At 36.9% G+C, this 20,630-nt stretch overlaps 1 protein-coding gene across 2 annotated transcripts in view; it reads right to left on the minus strand.

Annotated features, from left to right (window-relative positions):
• The window catches only part of LOC128998404 (uncharacterized), a 34,720-nt gene extending 17,488 nt beyond the window's left edge, over window positions 1-17,232 (minus strand). The window contains exons 1-2 of one of the 2 annotated variants that reach the window (XM_054424518.1): window positions 17,109-17,232; window positions 1,018-1,136 (exon numbers count right to left, since the gene is read on the minus strand). The gene's annotated coding sequence lies outside the window, so the exon portion shown is untranslated. Of the gene's footprint in view, window positions 1-742; window positions 827-1,017; window positions 1,137-17,108 lie in introns of those variants that run through there. The other variant, XM_054424519.1, reaches the window with a different exon arrangement.
• Window positions 17,233-20,630: the final 3,398 nt, after the last annotated feature.

Genomic DNA, 20,630 nt, shown 5'->3' on the forward strand with positions numbered 1-20,630 from the left:
CGCAACATAAATGTCCCTATTCGCGTGCTCTCTCCTTATTGTTAATCCTTTAGGCTTAAAACAATACTGATAAAAATTATCGGGATAGGAGGGAGTCTTCTGTACCGCTATTGCAACCATAAGTTTACTAGAGCCAAGATTTAGTTTTCAATAGGTAGTCCTGTGATTCCTTGGGTCTACTTGGAAACTCCCTTTACAGAACAAATATTATTTAATAACAAATAATGAAATACTGTAATTATTATTTTCGTTATGTTGACTTTTTGAAGTTCCTGTCATGAAGTGTATTTACTTATGTTATGACAAATACATGAATATTATGGTAATTAAAAATTATATATATGTGTAGGCCAATAGTTTTTTTTTGGTCACAGCTCTATTTTCACAAACAATTAAACAATTTTAGTTAGCCAAAAAGTAATATAACTTAAAAGGAAATATGGCAACTGAAAGAAAGGAAGACATCAAAAACCATAACTGAGCTCTTAATTAGAAAAGGACTTCTATGACTGAGTTTACGGGGCAGGCTGGACATGCTGTTGCAAAATATTGATGGCTCGCTGTTCCTTAAAAAATATACTATCTGGCCTCTTGAGTAAAAAAGGTTGGAGACCCCTGCTAGATTATAGTAATGTTTATATGTTATTTTTTCTATTGCAAATGGATTTTTCATGTCCCCATTTTTGCTCTCTCTAATGATGGTTAATTTTTAGAAGCATGGAGGTAAATAGGAACGACTCACCAAGCCTACTAATGTAAGCTATCTATCAGAATCAGGTGCGTGCACAGATGAAATATCCATCCATAGGCACCATCCAAGTACAGCCAAAGCCTATTTACCCAACAATAACTGTAAAAATAGTGTAAATAGTTCTAGTGTTTGTAAAGTAGCCTTTTTAAATGTGCAATGTCTCAGAAGTAAATTTAATTCAATGCAAACAATTTTTTTCTGAGGCCAACCTGATATGCATCCAAGGAATAAGATGTTTACTTACTAACTAAAAACTTCCAACTTACGTCATGGATGCAGAAGCAGTTGAAGGCAAGGTCTAGGAGATAGTGTAGCTGTTTTCACAGACGACAATGGGTAGTTGCAGATCAATGATCCTGAAGTGTCCTTTGTAAATTTCTTTAACCTAGTTAACAATATTTGTTAATGGTTACTTTCCTTTTATCACAGCAAGAAATTTCTCAAATAAATCAGATAATGCAAAACAAGTCAAATTAGATAAGAAAATTAGATTAGAGTTTAAAACAGGAAGATGTTTATAAATATGAAATATGTGAATACCCATTTATAAATACCCTACCACTACCCACTAGGTATTTGTCCGGCCCACATCACTACCCTTGAATAAAATTGGCCAATGACTTTTATTATCCTAACTGAATGAAACTAGAAATAGATCATAGGCTTTTGACGATAATTCCAAAATTTCTGATCCATACCTTATTTAAGGAGTATAATTCAAACAGACTTTATCCGAGTGAATAAAATTCATGGTCAATTCCCCGTTTCCAGGTAGGCTGGACACACTGTTTATATATAAGTATAGTACGGTACCGTACATAACTCATACTTTTGCCACTATGTTCCCAATAAAAGATAATTAGCTTTAATTATACCCCGGGGCGAGCCTCAGCCACCGGGTGGATCGCAAGCTGGCGGATAGCAAACGGCTCTCAGATACAGGGAACCCGAATATGCAGTACCGGTAAGAGGGTGTGGCGGGGGTGACTTGCATGGTTGCACCCATTTATTAAAAACCTTAGAACCCAATGAATAGTATGTTTCATGGTGAATAAGTGCCGCCATCAAATAGGCACTGCCCCGTACTGCCTTGTACGGTTGGAGGTTGGGTCCTTGAAGGCTAGGTCACTCTAAAGTAAAACCAAGGTCATGACAGGATCTTAAGCTGTGGAAAAAGTAAATGGCCTAGGAGAGAATACTCTAAGTAAAATCCTGGTCCTCCAAATTGGGGGTTGGGCGTGAAGCTAACCACTTCACACTGGAAAATTTTTAGGTTCGGAGACCTTGCAACAAATCAGAGCGTAGGTACAATGATGGCGATTCATAATACTCAATTTGAAGCCAGAGTTAAAATAGTCCCTCATTCGGTTCTCCGGGGGGGAAAAGATTAGGAGAAGACATGATGTCAAACAGATGAGGATTTGAGAATTCTTAGAATTGGGAATTGGAGACACAGAGCAAGAAATAGATAAGATTGGAGATAAATCGTGGGCTGTAGCACCAGCTAGCGTAAGGTAAGGTAAGCTGTATATTTATGTAGCCTAATGATTGGTTATCTAAAATAAATACATATGTCCTTGGATATAGAAACTTTTTTTAATTAATGCTGAAGACCAAAGCTACAAATGTCATCCATTTACAGCTTTAACAGGTGAAATAACTAATGCAATATACTCACTAAAAACATATTGTTCTTTTTAAACTTTTAATTTGATGTTTTCTAATGTATCGTCAATTTTAATACAGTAAACTCCCTCTTACATGGACTAACAATGAAAGCTATCTATCAGTATCAGGCGTTAGAATAGATGGAATATCCATCCATAGGCACCATTCAAGTAGAGCCAAAGCGTATTTACTAAAGGTATATATTACCAAAGGTATTAAATAGTGTAAATAGTTCCAGTGTTTGTAAAGTAGCCTTTTAGCAAATTTCCTATATAGGGAATAAGCTATTACCGTAGTACTCATGGTAAGTGGTAAGACCTGGACCCGGGACCGATTTACTTTTTCGTTCTGAGGTCCCTAGAGGCCAAAAACACCATCCGTTCAAATTCATATACAGGGTGATCAACTCAAGGAGGCCACCATTGGGATATCGGAAACGGTAAGAATTAGAGAAAACTTTAAATGGGGCACATTCCTTTATTTTTTGATGCAGTTAAAAATATAATTTTATTTTTTCGAAATTCAGCCGCCATTTTCCAAAATGGCGGCCAACTTGGAAATTTCTTATGGAACACCCTATATTTTATCATGTTCTATGATAGAACAGACAATTTAAAAACTTTTTTATTCTTGACATTTTTTCGATAAACCCACTCGTTTAGGAGTTACAGCCTATGGAAAAATGACTTCCGGTGTACATTTTACATAATGTAGCTCCTAAACAAGTAGGTTTATAGCGAAAATTCGAAAAGTAAATAAGTCAAATAAGTCTTAAAATTGCATCCACATTCCAAAAAGACCATAAAATTCGTTAAAACTATTAATTCTATTATTTTAAAAATGGCGGCCATTTTCCAAAATGGCGGCAAACTTGAAAAGTGGAAAACTGTGTATTTTATGGTCTTTATGGAATGTGGATGCAATATTAAGACTTCTTTGACTTATTCACTCATCGCATTTTCGCTATAAACCTACTTGTTTAGGAGCTACATGATGTAAAATGTACACCGGAAGTCATTTTTCCATAGGCTGTAACTCCTAAACGAGTGGGTTTATCGAAAAAATGTCAAGAATAAAAAAGTTTTTAAATTGTCTGTTCTATCATAGAACATGATAAAATATAGGGTGTTCCATAAGAAATTTCAAAGTTGGCCGCCATTTTGGAAAATGGCGGCTGAATTTCGAAAAAATAAAATTATATTTTTAACTGCATCAAAAAATAAAGGAATGTGCCCCATTTAAAGTTTTCTCTAATTCTTACCGTTTTCGATATCCCAATGGTGGCCTCCTTGAGTTGATCACCCTGTATACAGGGTGTCCCGTAACTCTCTGGACATACGTATATAGGTCATATAGGTCATATAGGTATATAGGACATACGTATTATTCCTTAGGTCAAGAAAAAAACACATTTCACCATAGGAACATGGGTCTGTGGTGTCTAGTTTACCGACTGTCGGTATTTATGTGTTTTTTACAAAAACATTAATAACTCCTAAACGGTTTGAGATACAGCTTTGATATTTTGCAAAAATGTTTATCTTATTAAGACCTTTTATCGTTAGAAATTATACTAAAAAATCATTACCCGTTTCAAAATGGCGGCCATTTAAAATATTTTATGCCAAATTTCACGAAAACCGTTAACTTTACAAAAAAAGTGCAAGTTACAAAAAAGTTTGTAAATTATATGTAGTTTCCAATGATACCTTATTTGTTAAGATTGGATACATAATAACAGAGAAATGTCTTCTTTTCCAAATGCCTGACCACTTTTCTCCATTTAAACAATGCTAATACTCCTTTTACGTTGTTTAGCATTGTTTAAATGGAAAAAAGTGGTCATACATTACGAAAACAACTATTTTCTCTGTTATTATTTATTCAATCTTAACAACTAAGGTATCATTGGAAACTACATAAAATTTACAAACTTTTTTGTCTCTTGCACTTTTTTTTTAAGTTAACGGTTTTCGTGAAATTTGGCATCAAACGTTTTAAATGGCCGCCATTTTGAAACGGTTAATGATTTTTTAGTATAATTTCTAACGATAAAAGGTCTTAATAAGATAAACATTTTTGTAAAATATCAAAGCTGTATCTCAAACCGCTTAGGAGTTATTAGTTTTTTTGTAAAAAACACATAAATACCGACAGTCGGTAAACTAGACCCCACAGACCCATGTTCCTATGGTGAAATGTGTTTGTCTTGACCTAAGGAATAACGCTATATACATATGTCCAGAGAGTTACGGGACACCCTGTATATATGTACATATATATATATATGTACACATATATATATATATGTCCGTTAGCATGATATCTCGAGCAAAAATTATCCGATTTTGATGAAATTTAGTATAAACCTACATTTATTTGAAGGAGTTTGTGAACCAGCATGATCGGAATAAGGGAACGGGGGTTTTTGGGGGGTTTTCCCATTTTTGACCCTGAAAACACAAAATTTCACAATTTCTTTCCAAACCATTTTGTAGAGCTTAAAAAATAATTCAGTATAGCTTACTGAAGCGTTATTGTGTGCCTAATGGTTACGGAGAAAATGCCAAAAATTGTAAATTTAAAATTCTCATGTTATTCTTATGGAGAATAAGTCAACTGTTCATTTCTTACTAAACTATTAAAATTTTACAACAAAAAACACTTTTTTACCCTCCTTGTTGCAGCAACCCTAACCCTTTCAGACCCGGGAATCTTAGTCATCTCGACCGCTTTAAGTCCTGAGCAAATTTTGAATAAATGTTGGTTTTTAACCTAAATTTCAAATACTAAAATTATTGATTAGGTTTGTTTTTAAGACGAAACCTTCATAATACCATATTAAGCATTTCAGTTACAGCAATAATTAGCATTATATACGTTTAAAAACATATATAAAACAGTCATTAACCCAAACAGTTGCCTCTTTCTCCTATCTTACCGTGACATTGCAACAAAACAATCAGTATTACCACAAGACATGAAGACAGACTGCAAAACAAAAATTCCCAGCTGATCTCCATAACCTGCACAATCGATGCGTACAGGTCTGAGCAACAGAAAGATCCAGAAACTTCAAAAAAATAAATAAACATCTAAACCTACACAATCGTGTTGGTTAGGTTGTCAGGACTTAAAAATTTACCTACAAAAATGACTGTGCTGGGCCTGAAAGGGCTAAGTACTCGTTAAACTAATTCTATTTAAATAGGGAATAAATGTGATATGTTTAAGGAGGCACTTTAGTGTAGATACAATCAGGCAAATGGAAATTCGCTCAGCTGCAGGTTTGCTGTGGCGGGGGTATTTAAATGTGCAATGTATGAGAACTAAATTTAATTTAGTGGGGGAGCGAGCTGGTCTAGTGGTTAGAGCGCGGGGTTTCAGTAAGTGATAAGCCGCAACCCCTAGGTTTAGCCTGAAGTAGTTTGCAAAACAATCCCGGACTCGCGCCTAGCGTCTTAGGACAAAAAAAGTAGCCCTACCAATCTTTTGTTCTGGTCTGATGTTAACCTAAATTAGGGTTGCCATATGGTAATATGTAAAAAAGAGGAGGTTTTAGCTAGCGTCCCCCCACTACAGTGGATATAAATTTACGGGCTAGCAAAATTGTATATTAGCCTATACATAGCACAAATATTATATAACAGTAACGGTATGGGTCATACCCATCGATGTATAATAACTCCCTGGATTGCGCGCTGAGAATGAAGTAGGGCTCGAAAAACGGTCTGTCGCTGCCTCGCTCTGTCCGCGAGGAGTGGGGATAAAAAGGCATGAGTCACCTTAGTGGCGAGCGTCGCACCCGCTCTCGCCGTGTATTGCTATGTTAGTTTTGTGAAAATATTACAAAATTGGTTATAACGAACTTAAGGAGGTTTGTAAGCAGATATAATTAATCTAATTTCTTGCTCACACTTTACAGACAATGCATCAAAAGTAAATCCCAGAATAAATTTAGTGATGTTATGAAAGAATTAGATTTATTTATAACCTAGTTGAACATTGGCCAGAGCAAAATATAACAATAATTACTTGATCACATAAGCAAGTCATCATTTACTGCTGTGAGCCCCAATTATTATTGAGAGACTTAGTAAACTGTAAGAATATAAATTTTGGTTATATTACAGTATGTTTCTTTGTCATACGTGTTTGTAAAATACATTATGTTGTTCAATAAAAGGAGTGTAAAATATTTTATGCCAATATCTCCAATTCATTGATTATTCTCAGTAAAGTAAAATTATAACAAAATATTTTCTCAGATAATCAGAGAGATTAAATACTACTGTCAATCCAAAATGTATTTTTTCATTCAAAGATTTTTTTAAAAAACTATAGACTACGGTAAGCAATAAAATGCATAAACATACGCTTGTAAATTTAGTTACCCATCCTTCGTAGTGTATTGACACATTTAATGTGTATAATGATAATTAAATGCCAGAAACTCAGTATCTAAATCCCGTAAACTGATGCCTAGCCGGCCGAACTCCTAGCGCCAATGCCTCGCCAAGCGATTTTATGGCTATTTTTAATCGCTTAAAAATGATACAAGCAAACTCTGTATCAAAAAAAGCTTCAAGTAAAAAATAAAATTCATACTTTAATCTTTAACTTTGCCGCAGGAATTTTTTTCCTGACCAAAAAATATTAAAGTTCCTCGCTTACTACATTTTTCATGCTTTTAGTTGTGTTAAAAACGATCATCAGTTATGAACTGCCTAAATAAATTATAAAAAATATGTTTAGGTTAAAACAAACTATACAGTAAGAAGCACTGTCTTTTCCAGAAAATAAAATAAAAATTTGAAATTTTTACGTTGGCAAATAAGTGAAGCAGGGCAGGTTGAGTGAAAGTATGTTTGTGTAAAATACAGAGGTTCATACGGCCCGTCCACCTCGGTATCCCACCAATTCGATTGGTGGGCACGGACCGTTTTTCCACCACACAGCGCGCTATCCAGTAGAGTATTATACATCGATGGTCATACCTGGTCATACACATAAAAAAATTAACTCACTGGCCCGAAAGTAAACACGTTTTTATTTTATTTAAATGGAACTAACAACTGTCTGCTAGAGTGCTAGACTCAGTTCGGCTTTGGTAGTACTTACTTACTTTCCGTGTCCGGAAATCAGACTTCGCTTTTCCAAAAATTAGCTACCGATATGGCTTTGTCATTCGCATGTAAAAGATCATCTAATGTGCAAGACTGGTCTAGGCGTGGGCAGATCAGCAGATGGCCAGGATGCTGAACAGCACCACACGCACACAAGATGTTTTCTTCGTCTGGTAAGAGACCCCATTTCTGCATGTCTGTCTTGCATTTTGGTACCTCGACCCTGCTCCCTTACAGGGTCTTCCACACCGTGTAATGAAGGCCTCCACCAGGAGCCAGTTCCTCCCTGGCTGGTATGGGAGGGTTAGTCAACGTGGCCTCCCACCTTGCCACCCGATTGCTTGAGAGTGATCCATCCAGGACTCGTGTCCGTGATAAAAAGCTCTTTCTGGACCGAAGCCGTCACTCTGCAGGTTGGTGGCCGTGTAATGGGTGACGAGGGTCTGTCTTTTGCTTAGTCCTTTCTGCGTCGGCAGCGACATCACGTCGGATTGATGGAGGGGCGATCCCTATGATAGGATAGAGTTTGTGTACTGGGGTTGGTTTCAAACACCCAGTTACAATGCGAGACATGTCATTGACTGCAATGTCAACCTTTTTTGCATTTGACGATGCATCCCATACTGGTGCAGCGTACTCCGCAGCCGACACACTGAGCGCTAAAGCTGAGGTTCTGAGAATATTAGGGTTAGCACCTTAGCATCTGCTACTGCTGGTGAGGTGCCTGATGATATTATTCCTCTCTGAGACTTTACCTCTTGTCGCAATACAACGCGTCTTAAATGCCAGTGTGCGGTCCAGTATGACACCAAGGTATTTGGGTGTAGGACAATGCTGAAGACGGTCTCCGCGCCACCTCACATTCAACTCAACCAAAGTGTTGATAAGGGCTTAGGGCTAACTACGAGGACACTATTTGGTAACTTTATGTTATCAGAGGGCTTGCCGTTACGGTGAAATAGTCGAGTACGGGATCGCGCCGTGACAACGTGGTCGTCACCGTCCGGAGCGAACAGGCGTCCGTCAGTGTAACGCAAGTTGGTGACGCGAGTTACCGTGAGGTAGTGAAGTTACAGTGACTGTGTTTATAAGTTCCTTATGCCAAATTCAAAAATTGGGAACTACTTCACACCAGCCAAACCAAGAAGTAAGCGCAACCGACTACACATCTCACCAGACAGTCCGGACGACGAGGTTAACTCAGCAATGGGTGACGAAAAAGTAGGGGAGATGAGCCTAGCACAACTAATGGAAGGTATGAGCAAACTGTTAGAAAGTAAGTTGGATGAGAAGCTTCAAAGGTTAGCCACAAAGGATGATGTATGTAACATTAACGTAAAAATACAGGAATTAGTCACCGAAAATGAGATCTTAAGGGAAGAAGTTGCTAGCCTAAGGAAGCAGGAGAAAAGCACCTGTGAAAGGTTAATTGATCTTGAGTCCCGATCAAGAAGAAACAACCTCATTTTTAAGGGTTTGACGTGGTATGGGAAAAATGCTGACTTTAGGGAGGTGGTAAGAAACTTCTGCAAGGATGTGTTAGGGATAGACAGAGTGTGGGTCAATAGAGCCCATCCCCTGGGTAGAGACGGGAAGTCAATCATTACCCATATACCCGAAGATACGGATATAACCTACATTCTCGGCCAGACTACAAAGTTAAGAGGAACGGGATATATAATTCATCGGGATTTTCCGAGGGAAATTAGAGACAGACGATCCCATTTGGTAGCAGTGCGGAGTGAAATTGAAAGAGTGGCGGGTAAGCTTAAGATGCCTTTATTCCACGATCATCTCGATGTGAAAGAACACCGATTCACATGGGAAGAAGGGTGTTTGAGAAACGGGCCAATAAACGGAGGGATGGCCCTTCAAAAGCTGTTTCGTCACGATTTCTCTGACTTTCTCACTAAACTGGCACAACGGAAATCTGAAATACACACAGAAGATAAGGAAGCACCATTTCAAACGCAGACACCTACTCCAACACAGACTTATGCACAGGCAGCTAAGCAGGTGGTAGAAGACGGGACGTCCGGAAGCGCAGCATCCACGGGTCCGCATAACACAGATGGGTCCAAGACGAGGCGTGAGAGGGCGACGCCAATCCTTCCCAGGACGACCAGCCGAGTCAAGACTATCATCCAACGGGAAAAGGTATTCCACAGGGACTTTTCAGGGCTTGTGTGTATAATGTTTGTGGACTTAAAAATAAGCTCAATGATAACTATTTTTTAGAATTTTTAAGATGTTATGATTTAGTTTTTATGTTAGAAACTTTTATTTCAGAAGCTGATATTAATATCGTTTCGGATAAATTGTCAAATTTTAGTTTGTTTTTCAAGTTAGCAGTAAGAGAAGGAAGGGTGGGGAGATATATTGGAGGGGAAATCATCGCTATCAATAAAAAGTCAAAATTTATTGAATGTTTAGAAGTTGATAAGGTTCATAATTATAATATTGTAGACGAGTTTCATTAATGCACAAAATTCAATTTGTTTCGTGCCATTATATTTCAATTATAACCACTGGGAGCGAGATTTTGAGGAATTAGTTAATTTAATTAGTAATAATGAAATGGATAATTGGGTTCTGTTAGGGGATTGAAACGGGAGAACTGGGGAAGAACAGGGATATTCAGGTGGGGGATAGGGCATATAACAACAAACCTTGAAGATGGTAGAAGATCAAAAGATAAGACAGTTAATGTGAGAGGGCGTAAGATTCTAGATGTTATAGACAACATGGGATTTATTATTTTGAATGGGAGATCCAGAAGTGATAAGGACGGGGAGTACACGTTTATAGGGTCAGTGGGTTCTTCAGTTATTGATTATGCATTGGTATCTGTAAACTGTTTATCCATAGTTGGTGATTTTAAAGTTGTGCCATACCCGGGGTCTGGCCATCCCCCTTGTGCAGTTAGTTTAATTGCTGTGAGCCCAGGTGCAGAGGGACAGAATGAAGGGAAGCTATTACCTTTACTACCTAAATTAAAATGGTCCACCAATGATTGTTTAGATTACAATGAACGTATTAAGCTGAACTTAGTGCAAGTTAAAATCTCAAATAACAATCAGGACAATGTGAATGAGTTAATGGAGTGCATCTTAAGGTCGTCTGAACAAAAACAAAACAATGTCGTAGGAAATAAACAGCCATGGTTTGACTACAAATGCTTAGCTGAAAGAAAAAGAATGTTCAGGCTTCTTAACCTATATAGAACAACAAATTCAAGTATAGTCAAACTCAATTATATAAAACAGTCAAATATTTATAAGAAATTGTGTGCTATAAAGAAAAGGTCTTATTATGATAAAGTTATATTTGATTTAAGTAATAAACACATTAAAAAAGAAAGGTAGTAATGTTGTGGGAGAAATATCGCCTGAAAGATGGATAACACATTTTAAGAATTTTTTGAATCCCCCAATTAGATAGAGCAGGTGCGATCAGCTATGCGGAACCGCTTATAGATAACTGCCGATTAGATAGGCCTAGTGACTTCACTCTTGCTGAACTGAAGAATATTTTGAAAACATTAAAGTGTGATAAGGCCCCGGGGCCAGATAGAATTCCTTATGAATTTTTCAAAAATGCACCTGAAAATTTTTTGTTTATTTTATTAATAATCTACAACAAAATTTTTAAAAGTGAAATTGTTCCAAAAATTTTCAAAACCTCAATTATTTTTCCTTTACACAAAAAAGGAGACCTCAATTTAGTTGAAAACTACGGTGGATTATCTTTTGATAGCGTGGCCAAAATTTTCACAAGTCTCATATACAATAGAATACAAACGTAGGTTCAAGAAAATGAAATATTAACGGAATTTCAAGCGGGTTTTAGGAAAGGTTACTCCACCATTGATAACATTTTTAATCTGGCTTGTATGGTTAAGTTACGTCTATCACAAAAAGGAGGGAAACTTGATGCGTTTTTTGTTGACTTTAGTGCGGCTTTTGACACAATCGATCGAAAATCAATGTTTTTTAAACTGTAAAGCTTGGGATTATCGACGTGCATGCTGAATGTATTAAAAAACTACTGCAACAACACCAGTTCGAGTGTGTGGTGTGAAGGAGGTGTAACTGACAGTTTCGAAACTAACACAGGTCTGAGGCAAGGCTGCAATCTCTCACCGACTTTATTCAGTTTATCTATCAATGACCTGCCGGAGGCGGTAGGAGGAGGATGCCATTTTGGTGGATCGAAAATAAATATGTTGCTTTACGCTGATGACATTATTCTTCTGTCCCCAACTACAGAGTGATTACTGGGAAACGCATGTTTTTGACTTTCGTAGTACACAAGGAATATCGTTCGGCGACGGCCAGAAGAAGCTATTCGCCAGGAAATCAACGCCATTCCTAGAGATATGTTAGCAAATTCCGTAGAAAGTTTTAAGGAACGCCTTCAACGCTGTATCAAAGCAGAAGGCGACCCGTAAAATTATCAATGTTCTCTAACCACCACGTTAGAAATGTAATTTTTAAATGCTAAATTGCAAGTAATTTTATTCTGAAATTGCATATTGTGTACACTGTTTTTCCACTCATAAATAGATTTTTTGCTCTGAATTACCTGAGTACTCGTTATTTGAAAAACATGTGTTTCTCGGTAATCAACCTGTAGTACCAGGCTGCAGCACATGATAAAAAATTTATAAACCTACTGTGGGACATGGAATTTAACTGTAAATTTAAATAAATCAAAGATTATTGTTTTTAGAAATGGTGGGAAATTAAAGGTGAGCGACAAATGGTGGTATATGGGTAAAATTATTGAGGTGGTAAATGAGTACAAATATTTAGGAATCACGTTTACAAGTTCCCTTTCTTGGAGTAATCATTTCAAAGAAAAAGCCAGAATAGGTCAATTTGCTGTTAATTCAGTCTGGAGTGCTTTATTTAAAAACCCAAAAGTACCGCTAAGTTCTAAAATGTGTTGTTTCGAAGCGGTAGTGCGAGCTACAATCTGCTACGGAGCTCAGGTGTGGGGATGTATAGAAAGCGATCAAATAGAATCTGTTCAAAAAATATTTCTCAAAAAATTATTTTCTTTACCTTTTAACACACCAAATTATGCATTATATTTGGAAACATGCTGTGAAAAGTTATACTTTTATACTTTGAATGTAAATCTAAATTATTTATTGAAATGTTTAACGTTACCAGCGGGGAGATTGGCCAAAATTTTAGCTAAACAAATTATTTCAAGGAATGTATTTTGGAGTAAAGAATGGAAGCTTCTGGGACAACAATTTAATATAAATATTAATTTTCAAAATGATGATTTAGCGGAGCTTAGCGAACAGTTGAGGTCGGTAGCGGAGGGGCTACGTTGTAGGTGGAGGGGGGAGTGTGTTGGTCGAGCGCGCACCTCCGTCCACCACAGCCAGTTACTCACGCTCGACCTTGAACTTGGAGATAAAGAGTCCCCTCAAACTCAACAATACTCGTACCATTTCGTGGATTCTTAAAGCAAGATTAGAGCTTATCAACCTGAATTACAAGCCTTGGCTCGATCAAAATTATAGATGTTCCTTATGTAACCTAAATGAAAATGAAACAGTCTATCATTTTATTGCACTTTGTCCGATTTTAAAACACATAAGACATTTTTGGTTGGGAAAACTTTTTTTTAATGAAATAGAATATCATCAATTTATAAATGGGAGGAATTGGCGAGCTTTAGCTAGTTATCTAGAAAACGCTTGGAAATATAGATGGGAGATAGTGACAGAATTTAACTTTTGAACCTAAATTAATTGTATATGAAACTCGTCTACTGATAAGTTAGGATCAGTATGTTTTTATTTTTTTTTCACTTCTGTAATAAAGTACTCGTTCTCTCTTATATATTTGTATATATATATCTTATATATATGTCTTTATTTCAGGATTATTAATAAATCTGTTTAGTGCTCAATAGGCCTACTATTCTAATCTTAAGTAATTGAACAACTCTAGTGCCAACAAAACAGACGGTTATTAACCATTGTTTTATGTGTCTGTGTAAAAATGTATTTATGTTCTAAATTGTACAATAAAGCACATTTTCATTTCATTTCATTTCTATTGTTTAGGTGAAAGGCACAAACTTGGGTCTTAGCAGGGTTCGGCTTTAGGTGATTTGCGTCATAAAACTAGGAAAGTTCATTTAGAGTCATAGTCAGCTTCTGTTCCACCTCTTCAAAACTCCTTCCTTGTGCCGCCACCGCCGTATCATCGGCATATATATACTGACGTGTAGCGTTTGGCAACGGTTGGTCGTTAGTGTAAATGTTATAAAGAGCTGGGGCTAAGACGCTACCCTGAGGCAATCCATTTCTTTGATTCCTCCATCTACTTTTCTTGCCTTGAAGGGACACGAAAAACCACCTGTTATGAAGAAAAGTGCCTAACATTGAAGTAAGCTGATAGTCTTTGGTAATGGTAATACTGTACACTTATCCCAAGAGTCTTCGATGGTTTACGGTATCGTAGGCAGCTGTTAAATCTACAAAAGCGACATCCGTGATCTGTTTTCTCTCAAGCCCATCCTCAATGTGCTGGGTCAGGTTTAAAACTTGGCCACAAGACTTGCATGATCGAAAGCCTGCCTGTTGTGGAATGATCTTTTGTTTCCAGAAAATCGCCGATTCAATTGAGTGTCAGACGTTCTAATATTTTATATGTGTGGCATAAGAGAGAAACAGGTTGAAAGTTCTTAGGATTGTTTGGATCTTTCCCAGGTTTGAGCAGTGCAGCCACACGAGCTTTCCTCCATGCTTTTGGTATATGCATTTGGCTTACGCACATGTTCATGAGGCTCAACAACCATTGCATGGCATTTTTACCTAGGTTCTTCAGTTGTTCGACTCTGATCTCGTCAATACCTGAAGCTCTATTAGTCTTTAAGCTGGTAATGACTGCAGTTAGCTCAGACATGGTGAATGGTTCTTCCAGGAAGTGATTCTCACTTGCCACATTACGCACAACAGGCTCCCGGTATTTCCTTCCATATGTTTTGCCATTTAAAAGAAGGTTTGTAGCGACTTGATCGGCAGTAACTATTGTAAAGTTGTCTTTTGGTTTTGTCGCATCTCCATTTATGTTCTTGAGGAACTTCCAGGCCCGTCTGCTGTTCACCTGCATATCTAAACTCTCCACAAGATCACACCACTTAGTTTTGCGATTTTCGGCAATGACTGACATAAGCTCTTCCCCTGCTAGAAGTGTGTCCTCAGCAAAGGGATCTTGGTATCATTCTAGCAGTGGCTTTGCCTCTTCAGAGAGTCCTGCGATGTAATGGGTTCGACAGCCTCTAGGTATCATTTTTCTCGAGACCTGCTGGACAAGCTTAGCGAAGGAGTCATACATATCAGGTTGTGAAGGGATATTGGATTTCTCTGTCAATCATCTCCCTAAAACCCGTCCAGTTGGCCTTTTTGAAGTTTAACCTGCGCATTAGAGGAACAACTTCAGGTTTAACAACAGCACTAACGGTGCATACTATAGGTCTGTGTTGAGTTCGTTTGGGTAGATTCATTTTTCAAAGTCGTCCGATAGTAGAAGGATTTGCCGCTGACATGTCAGCGTTGCCCGGGGTGCGCCCGATTGTGATGTCGTTCATAGCGTCATTGACTTTATATCTACACTAGACATCCTATCGTGTACTAAAATCCATCGCCAACGATTTCAGCCTAACTAGTAGAGTAAACCCTCCATGCAGGGTCGCTCCTAGTGGACGTGGCTTGAAACTCGATCTGGCTCCACCTCCAGTGCAGCCACACAGGAGCACGCACGTAGTGGCATGACGTAACCGACGTGCGTATAGCTCCCCCCACAACCCTCTCAACCCTACCCCCACAACCACTGCACCTGTCAGCCACAGACTGCTCGGCGAATGCGCTCTGCTTATTCTTTGCAACACGCCGCCGGTGTTTTTACCCTCCGAGCCCAAGCATTGCGCTCGCTCGATCGCACACCTGTCAAACTTACCTCTAACCTACCTGAGCTTAAGAGTACAATTAATTGGTTATATTTTTAGACCATGTTTAATTCCTCAAGTAGTTCGTATAAGTTATTATAAAACTAAGGAAGAAACGTTTTGATGTAAATAAAATAATGATCTATTAATAAGCTTGGTAACTGTAGGCCTATTAATATATATGCAAATTACGGGTCATTGAACGGATATGCAAATTATTTCACTTCTCAGCTTTTTGATAAAAGAGAAGGAAAATAAATATTTTGACATGTTTTAATTCATCTTGGTAGCTTATGGTTTACCATTAATGTTTGGCTGCTTAAAAACTTTGTTTGGATTAGGTCCGAAAATATTGATGTCATAAAAAAGAGATCAAGAATCATCAGGAATCACAATTTTAAATTTCCACCACAATCTCAGATGGGTTTTATCCAAAGACATACAGATGGATGTCATAGATTAATTATTATATAGATTATATATATATATATATATATATATATATATATAATTTATTTAGATTATATATAATTATATAGATTACCTATATAAAAATCTAGTGGTGTCTGTCTTTACGTGTGTTACTAATAGGCGCATAAACTGCTGAACTGACTGGGCTTAAATTTTACAAAAATATAGCTACCATACCAAGGACCATTATAGGACTATTCACACTTCGATACTGTCTGTTTGATCTTAATTTTTCTTTCAAAAACATTTTGAAATTTAAAAAAAAAATTAATTTTTACCAAAGTAGGTTGAGTTTGGTATCAGATTAAAGGCATGTGAATCCTCTTTAAAATGAGCCATTGTACAACTTGATATGACCAACAGAACTCTTTCTAGACAATATTTTAGATTTGCGCGCACGGTAAAAAACACCAATTTTTACCATTTTGAAATATTTTTATTGTAAAAACTATAAAAGATAGATTTTTTTTAAAAACATATTTGGATTCAGGACTCAAAATACTAATATTATGCAAAATTTCATTAAAATCCAAGATGGTCAGGTTGAAAATAATTTTTTATTGGTTGATTTCGTATGGAATGACCCGTATATATATATATATATATAGGCCTACATATTAACAAGTTTGGCGGCAGGTTAGACGCAAATTTTAAAAAACTCATCTTTGGAGTACAAGGGCCTTGCCAGTAGCCACTCATTCATTACGTTTTTAAAATCTGAGGCCTCAAGGTTTTTAAAGTACAGGGGCAGTTGGTTGTACATCCTAATTGCCAATATAGGAAAGCTGTCCTTTTTTACTAAGGACTTTGGTGGAAAAAGTGAAACTACGGAATAAAAAAACATTAGTAGAGAGTACAAGAGTTGCATTTTTCAATCATTGCATAACAATAATTACAAGCACAAACATTTATTTTATTCCAAAAGTGCCATTATACGATGTATTTTAATAGAGTAAAAAAGAGGAGATTTCTCACTTTTTGCAGAAATCCCCTGGAGCTAAATTTTGAACGTCAAAATCCGGCGATATGGCACCCCTAACCAAAATATTTTATCATGAATCCTATTAGAGGAATGTGTTGTTTATTCACTACAACTGAAAACTTCCAACTTAACTTACGTCGTGCTGATGCAGAAGCAGCTGAAGGCAAAGTCTAGGAGATAGTGTGGTTGTTTGCACAGAGGACAATGGCTAGTGTTGCAGATCAATGATACTGAAGCGTCCTTTGTAAATTTCTCTAACCTAGTTAACAATATTTGTTAATGGTTACTTTCCTTTCATCACAGCAAGAAATTTCTCAAATAAGTAAGATAGGTAATGCAAAACAAGTCAAATTATATGTTAAAACATGGTAATGTTTATAAATATGAAATATGTGCATTATTTACCCATACCCTATTCTTACCCACTACCGGTAGGTATTTGCCCGTCCCACATCACTAGGCCTACCATTGAATAAAATGGGTCAAATGGCTTCAGATAAAATTAGCCTAACTGAATGAAACTGAAATATAATCATATGCAATTTGCGATTATTCCAAAATTTCTAATCCATACTTATTACAGGAGTACTGTATCATTCACAGACTTCATCCGAGTCATTAAAATTCACGGTCAACTCCCGGTTAGCTGGACACACTGTTTATATATTAACAGTACTTACACAACTCTTACTTGCCATTTTTTCTCTATAAATATAATTAGCTGTAAGTTTAGTAATTATGTAGGCTAGTGATTGGTTATCTAAATAAATACACATTTTCTTAAATATAGAAACTTAATTTAATTAATTCTAATGATCAGAACTACAAATGCTAGCTCTTAACGAACTAACAGGTGAAAAGGTGAATGCAATATTCTCACTAAAAACATATTGTTCTTTTTAAACTATTGAATATGATGTTTTCTTATGTATCGTCAATTTTAGTACAGACTCCCTCTTATATGGTTGGAGTCCAGACTGGATAGCTTTTTTTCGGTTAAACCCACGTCCCCTTCAACCCTTTAATTTAGGAATGTCTTTATTAGGATGATAATTAATGATTATTAGGTCAAACATCATACGTGTATTTGTGAAATTACCTGCTGTCAAGTGATCCAATTGTGACAGCAGGTAATTTCACCAGTAGGCCTACACATATTGATCAGTGATTCGGAGGCTTAACTCAAACAAAATGAAAAAATTATGAGTTACATCTAGACACTTTAGGGTGATCACAATTTTTAACGCAAAATTATAATTTCTTTAAAGTTACCTTTTAAATGTTTAAAAACCATTAGGCCTACTGTACAGTTTGTGGCAGTTGCAAAATATTTTCCATTGTGTTTCCAAATTAAAAAGCAAAAGCACACAACAGTATACTGAACTATAGGCCTACACGACACAATACTTTATTGTATTTGGATCATTGGCCTCCCACAAGAATAGTTGTTTCAGCCACTTTCTGCTAATCTAGTCAGGTTAAATAGATGGTAATAACAATTGTCCGGTTAAAAAGATGTCACTTCAGCCTAACTCGGAGCAGATGAGGTGATGGGAACTGAAATTATCTGGTAAAAACAAAACTATTCACCTGTTGTTGAGCACCAACTAAATCATCTGATGGTTACTTTGATTTTCATTGAGATGAAACATTCATTTTAACATTGTGGATAAATCATCACTTTCCATCAGTCAGTAAAACCACCAGTTCCACGTTTTCACTCAATTGTAAAACTACCTATCAGTCAGTTTTCATTTGTTTGAGCTAGGCCTACAATCAGTAAATAAGGCTAGCCTAAACCCACTACCGGTATCTACCTGAGTGACAGGCCTACTGTATGAGTGGCTGATAGCCTAGAGGGAAACAAGATTAATTAAGGTTAATGGTATTGGTTACAGTAGAGGCAGCTAAGAACCTATACGGTGTAGGCCTAGGGAAATTACTTTTTTTAAGGCCTATAGCCAACTCCAGGTGAAACAAACTTAACACCTTTTGTACCGTAGGCTGCCTTTAAAACGCCTAGACCTTGTCTACTCAAGGTCAAGACCATCCTAACACCTTGGTTGAAGTGCAGAGATCACATGAATCTTCAGCAAGGTACCACATAAGACCTCCTATAACTACAGACTAATAAAAAAAGGACGGCACGTTGGTATTATCCGGATGCCACCCTATAAAGCGCGCTGCGGCGGTAATGTTGGGTTATCAAATATATTTTTGTATGACTTTTCTCATTTCGTTGTGAATAGAACGATACCAGATGAGTCATACTTTCGCACACCAAATCACCTTCAAGTAGACCAAGGTCAGGACGTTGGCCGAAGCGCGCGCATCAACTGTCACCGCCTGTATCTTGGGGATTTGGGGAAAGTAAGTTATGACTCATCTGGCATCGTTCGATTCATAACAAAACGAGTAAAGTCCTACAAACATATTTGATAACCTAATCTAACATAACCGCCGCAGCACGCTGAAGACCTACTTGGCGGAGTATAGCAGTGGCAACGCATTCAACTCAAACCTCAGCGACATCACTGCCTTCTGGGAGGCAGAACTCTAAGGCTGATAATCGTAATCATGTCAAATTCGAAGTAAATCAATTTAAGTAGGTATGTTCTTTTCAATTATGTAGTTCATTTTAGTCTCCAGTAAATCTTTTAGAAATATGTGGCCTCCGGATAAAACCAAAGTAGGCCTACCAAAAGGACTGTGATCGGTGTGAAACTGGCAATAGATTAGCAATAACTCACTCCACTTCTCCTACTTCCCCTCCGACGAATATACGTCACAGTAAAACGTCATAACAATGATGGCGTCACAGTAGGATTCGTCATAGAGCCGACGACATAACCTCCAAAATATCAAGTGGCGGGAACTTTTTTTTGGCGGCACACGGCCAAGATAGCGTTCGGTTGTTCCCGCCAAGCGTTGATTATACCAAGTGTCTAAAATATATGAAAAAAACTGCATAAATGAATTAATGTTTTCATGGAGTTGTAACAAAGTAAACGCTTAAAGCCTATCCTAGCACTAAACCTTATACTAAGTTATAATGATTTGTACACTCGTACTGTTAGTTGGTTGAAATGTGTAAGAATATTACAATAGGCCTTTGTCTTTTATTGCTGAACTATTCCCCTTTAACAACGATCTTATTTACTCGTATACCCTGACTAGTTTACAGTTGAGATATGTCACCGTGAATGGCGTTGGTGTAACTTGGATTCCATAAGAACCCATCGTACTTAAAAAATTACCATAAATTTCTATTGCTGGCCTATCCCCTTGGTACGATTTCCTGTTTTCTTTTGAAATATGTTTATGACATTGTTATGAAATGGAAAACACGTCGTTTATGTTTTAACACTCATTTATAGTAGAGATATGTCATATTGAATGGCGTTGGTGTGACCTCGGTTCCATAAGAACCCAACCTACTAATGAAAATCGATTTTATTCGTTTATATATGTTAGTTACTCCTTAATAAAGAGTACCTAACACCTTTTTGAAAAAATTATTAGTATTTATCAATGTAATGTATTATTTAAGTTTTGTCTCAACAAAATAATAACTTACCATAAATTTCTATTGCTGGCCTATCCCCTTGGTACGATTTTCTGTTTTTCTTTTGAAATATGTTTATTACATTGTTATGAA

This window comes from Macrosteles quadrilineatus, unplaced genomic scaffold (genome assembly GCF_028750875.1).
Source record: "Macrosteles quadrilineatus isolate MER2022 unplaced genomic scaffold, UCM_ALF_1.0 Scaffold_7__1_contigs__length_78375512, whole genome shotgun sequence".
NCBI lineage: Eukaryota > Metazoa > Arthropoda > Insecta > Hemiptera > Cicadellidae > Macrosteles > Macrosteles quadrilineatus.